The sequence below is a fragment of the Oncorhynchus keta genome, chromosome 23, assembly GCF_023373465.1.
Source record: "Oncorhynchus keta strain PuntledgeMale-10-30-2019 chromosome 23, Oket_V2, whole genome shotgun sequence".
NCBI classification, from domain to species: Eukaryota; Metazoa; Chordata; class Actinopteri; order Salmoniformes; family Salmonidae; genus Oncorhynchus; species Oncorhynchus keta.
Genome location: NC_068443.1, coordinates 23,491,853 through 23,497,783, shown reverse-complemented (window position 1 = coordinate 23,497,783; position 5,931 = coordinate 23,491,853). Strand labels below are relative to the sequence as shown.

At 43.3% G+C, this 5,931-nt stretch overlaps 1 long non-coding RNA gene across 1 annotated transcript; it reads left to right on the top strand.

Annotated features, from left to right (window-relative positions):
• The first annotated feature begins 1,891 nt into the window (after positions 1-1,891).
• LOC118401675 (uncharacterized) lies at positions 1,892-3,313 on the top strand. Its single transcript, XR_004829324.1, has 3 exons — positions 1,892-2,027; positions 2,372-2,408; positions 2,562-3,313. It is a non-coding gene; the product is annotated as an uncharacterized LOC118401675 (long non-coding RNA).
• The last annotated feature ends 2,618 nt before the right edge of the window (positions 3,314-5,931 follow it).

The window sequence follows — 5,931 nt, the reverse complement described above, 5'->3', positions numbered from 1 at the left end:
TTATTTCTGTCTGTCTGTCTGTCTGTCTGTCTGTCTGTCTGTCTGTCTGTCTGTCTGTCTGTCTGTCTGTCTGTCTGTCTGTCTGCCTGCCTGCCTGCCTGCCTGCCTGCCTGCCTGCCTGCCTGTCTGTCTGTCTGTCTGTCTGTCTGTCTGTCTGTCTGTCTGTCTGTCTGTCTGTCTGTCTGTCTGTCTGTCTGTCTGTGTCTGTCTGTCTGTCTGTCTGTCTTTCTTTCTTTCTTTCTTTCGTTCTGTCTTTTCACATCAACGTTAATAATAAAGCTCAGCGTAGGCCACATCTTGAGAGAATCACTGTATCTGGATGATTTACATGCACCTTGTTAAAGCTCCAATAACATTGAAAGGAGCACAGCGACAAGACTATGTAATGTGTTATTTATTTAAAGTTCGTAACGACACCGTGCAACCTGCCAAACACCTCACAGCACATCATACATTGTGTATGATGCTACAGACATCATATCGTTCTCTCTGGCAGGTGTAAATGGATCTGGTTCCTGTTGTCTTGTTCAACACCCGTTTTATTTTGATGTGTTGGCAAGCCCTTCGCCAGGCCAGTAACTCCTCACACCTCCACTATTCTTTCATGCTGCCTGCCTTTTTTCTTCCTCATTCTTGGAAGAATCCCCCAGGGATCCATAGTGTGCCTCTTAATTTCCCTCGGGGCTATGCAGGAAACATACACCAGTGATTTTCCAAGGATGAAACGGAGGAAAAACATTAGGACAGAGGGGAAAATACTCATGTCATCTACCTAGCTACTGCTGGTTGGCCACAGACTCACTTAAGTGTCTTCTCTCTTCACTTCCAGTTGAGTCCATATTTATTTTTTATTTTGTTTGTCTTTTATTGCTTTGGTGTTCTTTTGTTTCTTGAGGCTGAGGGCGGTGAAGTGATTTGGAACAGTTTTGCATTGAACAACATGCAGTCAGCGTGGCGGTGTAGTCAGGGAGGCTCTCAGGGTAGACGCCGTTCCCAGGTAGGTTTGGTTTGTACACCCGTCACACACACTTCTGAGGGGTGACGTGCATGGCTGCTCCACTGAGGGAGAGCCTCTGCCATGTTTACTGTCATGTTCCTAGGTATGCTACGTGGCTTCAAACACATCAAACACATCTACAGGAATACTGATATTGAGAACGACACAGGGGAATCACACAAAAACACACAAAACACACAGCTACAAACATGCACACACACACACAGACACACACACACACAGACACACAGACACACACACACACACAGACACACACACACACACACACACACACACACACACACACACACACACACACACACACACACACACACACACACACACACACACACACACACACACACACACACACACACACACACACACACACACACACACATTCACACACACCCACACACACTGGCACACATGCCCATGCTCTGAGCTTTGTTATCAATTGTGTTTATGGATGGTTAATCAATTATTCCAAATACACAGCTGGGTCGTAACACTTGTTTACAGCAAGTGGCAATAAAGTATTTGTATATTGTATTTTACACTGTAATAACTCTTACAAATGTGATATTGGATTGTTTGCTGATTGACATTCTCTTTGGACTGGATTTGTAAAACAGTACTAAGTGAATATATGGGTTAATGCTGCAAATAAAGAATGACACCATAAACCATGACTCCAACACTCCTGGTTGGGAAGAATACACTAGTAAAAATACATAGTGAATCATGTCCTACTCATGCCAGCTGTTCAGGGTTGTCAAAGGATTTGTGTGTAATTTAATCTGTATCATTGTTTCCATAGTAACATGACCGACACTAGTAATCAGAGAGATGGTTTATCACGACTCAGGATATGACCCAGATGCAGACACAGGAGGCGGATAGTACATTTCTCATAATATTTATTATACAATGGGACAGGCCAGGGCAGGTCGAGGGCAGGCAGAATGGTCAGAACCAGGAAGACTAGAAAACAGCAACTAGAAAGACTCGAAGACGGGAAAACACACTGGTAAGACTCTATGGGACTTGACGAACTGGCAACAGACAAACAGAAAACACTAGCATAAATACACAGGAGATAATTGGGACAAATGGGAGATACTTGGTGGGGGTGGAGATAAGCACAAGACAGGTGAAGCAGATCAGGGTCGTGACATGGTTATGAGGCCAAGTGATGTCTGTATCAGGCCTGTGAAAGCTGATTAGAAAGAAGACAGATGAAATAGGTTGCTAGTATCACAGCTAGTTGGCTACAGTAGACCACAGTTTCAGGGATGTCCTGAGAAATCTAAATAATGTGTGGCACTGTCCACCAAAGTAAATCTCATTCTTTTTCCTTTCGCAATTGATTAGATTCCTCCTGTTTTGACATCAGAGACACTCTCTTGTGGTAAGACGAACTCTCTTCTGTTCTGATACAGACACTTGTCTTCCAGGATTAAAATCCAAACGGTCAGTTTATTGATTTATCTCAAATGGTCATTGTGGATTTCACTTAGTGATATCCTCACTTGCTGTGTTGTGTTCTTGTGTTATGTTGCAGGTCGGTTTTGTTTGCTGGAGCCTTTGGGCACATGGAGGCAGAGCAGCCTGGAGCCCCTGCTTGCCTGGAGCTCCCCATGCCTGGCTCCGGGGGAGGTTGGGCTGGATTAGACAACTGACAGCTGGGCCACATCTCTGGAGACGCCGGGTGGAGAGGCCCCCTGTCTTTCTGCCGCTGAACCAAGTTTCAATTTGGGCATGAAGGAAAGAGCGGGGAGCAGGCAAAGAAAGGAATGGAGGGAGTGAGCGAGCGAGCGAACAGGGGCCCCTGGTTGTCCTCTGTGGATCAACAACAGTGGTGCATGGGCCGTGCACACCGTTAGGCATCGAGAAACACACTGTTTATTTAGGAGGAGCCTCTGACATGGGAGCACTAACGCACACACACAGACGGACACACTCATGCTTGCGCACACAAACACACAAGGATGGACAAGGACAGAGACAAAGAACAGGGATGAGCTCTGGTCTCTTCTAGTAAAAGTCTTGTTGTTAGTGTGAGGAGAGGAGAACGTCTGAGTTGCAATGTTGACAGCATGCATTTACATGACCTTGTTGTAAGTAACACACTCACATATTTTGTAACCAACAGCTTAAATAATGCCTGGAACTATTCTTGGAGAAAACCACAGCTTTTCGATAATGAAGAAATGGCCTGGAAAATTAACCACCTCAGGTGGTATCCTATACAATTAAGTGCAATCAAGATTACAGACTACTTTAAATTAAACAGTTTCTTGTTTTTAATGATTCACTGAGGGGAATCAATTAAACTTTACTAAGTGGATGCAATGTTATGTTACCTCATTTGACTTTTAACTTCTATGCATTGTAGTTGCTTTGGAGATATTTGGCGAGATCCTACATATAGTTACACATATTATTAAAGGCATACAGAAATAACACAATTAGAGATTAGCTTGATAATAACGATCTCTACATGAATATTTCCACTAAATAGTCTACACTAATCCTATAAGGCTAACATGGATTTCCTGCTCTGAAACGTTGACATCCCTGTGATATGGGATAGACACTTTATTACCCCATGATAGTCTAATGCAATTTTATTTGAATAAATGAGGGTGGGTGTGGGTGTTGGGGCTTGGGGTGTGGGTGGGGGGCAGTATGCAAATGTATCCCCTCATTAGACTGAACCACCAGACAACATTATCTGCTGCTGCTGTTGGGAGGATTGTTTGTGTGCATTAATGATGAGAAACCATGTCCGCTAACTAATGACATCCTAATGATCAGGAACTCAGAGACCCTTCTTTATGATGAAGTCGTCAGAAGGTGTGACACTTATCTATTCTATATTATGGAAGCTGTTAAACGTATATATCAATGAAATCAGGGTTTACAGTGCATTCGGAAACTATTCAAACCCCTTGACTTTTTCCACATTTTGTTACGTTACAGCCTTATTCTAAAGTGTATTAAATAGTTGTCTTTCCTCATAAATCTACACACAATACCCTATAATGACAAAGCAGAAACAGGTTTTTATAATTTTTTGCAAATTTATAAAACTGAAACATCACATTTACGTAAGTATTCAGACCCTGTACTCAGTACTTTGTTGAAGCACCTTTGGCAGTGATTACTGCCTTGCGTCTTATAGGGTATGACACTACAAGCGTGTCACACCTATATTTGGAGAGTTTCTCCCATTCTTCTTTACAGATCCTATCAAGCTCTGTCAGGTTGGAAGGGGAGTGTCGTTGAAAAGCTATTTTCAGGTCTCTCCAGAGGTGTTCGATTGGGTACCAGTCCGGGCTCTGGCTGGGTCACTCAAGGACATTCAGAGACTTGTCCCGAAGCCACTCCTGCATTGTATTGGCTGTGTGCTTAGTGTTGTTGTCCTGTTGGGAGGTGACCCTTCGCCCCAGTCTGAGGTCCTCAGTGCTCTGGACCAGGTTTTCATCAAGGATCTCTCTGTACTTTGCTCCGTTCATCTTTCCCTCGATCCTGACTAGTCTCCCAGTCCCTGCTGCTGATAAACATCCCCACAGCATGATGCTGCCACCACCATGCTTCACTGTAGGCATAGTGTAGGTATGGTGCCATGTTTCCTCCAGACGTAACGCTTGGCTTTCAGGCCAAAGAGTTCAATCTTAGTTTCATCAGACCAGAAAATCTTGTTTCTCATGATCTGAGAGTCCGTTAGGTGCCTTTTGGCAAACTCCAAGCGGGTTGTCGTGTGCTTTTTACTGAGGTCTGGCCACTCTAGCCTGATTAGTGGAGTGCTGCAGAGATGGTTGTCCGGAAGGTTCTCCCATCTCCACAGAGGAACTCCGGAGCTCTGTCAGAGTGACCATCACCTCCCTAACCAAGGCCCTTCTCTCCAAATTACTCAGTTTGGCCGGGCAGCCAGCTCTAGGAAGAGTCTCGGTGGTTCCATTTAAGAATTGTATTTATTTGACCTTTATTTAACTAGGCAAGTCAGTTAAGAACAAATTCTTATTTTCAATGACGGCCTAGGAACAGTGGGTTAACTGCCTGTTCAGGGGCAGAACGACAGATTTGTACCTTGTCAGCTCGGGGGTTTGAACTTGCAACCTTCCGGTTACTAGTCCAACGCTCTAACCACTAGGCTACCTAGTTCACCTGCCACCCCAAGAATGATGGAGGCCACTGTGTTCTTGGGGACCTTCAATGCTGTAGAAATAGTTTGGTACACTCCCCCAGATCTGTGACTCCACACAATCCTGTCTCGGAGCTCTACAGACAATTCCTTCAACCTCATGGCTTGGTTTTTGCTTTGACATGCACTGTCAACTGTGGGACCTTATATAGACAGGTGTGTGCCTTTCCAAATCATGTCCAATCAATTGAATTAACCACAGGTGGACTCCAATCAAGTTGTAGAAACGTCTCAAGGATGATCAATAGAACCAGGATGTACCTGAGCTCAATTTCAAGTCTCATAGCAAAGGGTCTGAATACTTATATAAATAAGGTTTTTGTTTTGTCATTATGGAGTATTGTGGGTAGATTGCTGAGGATTTTTCTTGATTTAGAATACGGCTTAACCCTAACAAAATGTGGAAAAAGTCAAGGGGTCTGAATACTTATCCGAAGGCACTGTATTTAGAAATCAATTGTGGGGAAATCAAAATGTTTGCCAAACATTTGTCATGAATGTTTCTAACTAATGCTGAACTTATTTTTTTTCCAAATATATACTGTATATATATATATATATATATATATATATATTACATTTTTGGGGGGTAGATCAGCTTTACAGTTTTTTTTTTTTTACAATCGCTAGGACCCATTTCTCAATACTTAGGTAACTTTTTCGAAACTCTTCACACAGTGAACACAATAGCAGTCTATGTGGGCTAAACTGTAGATCATTGTTC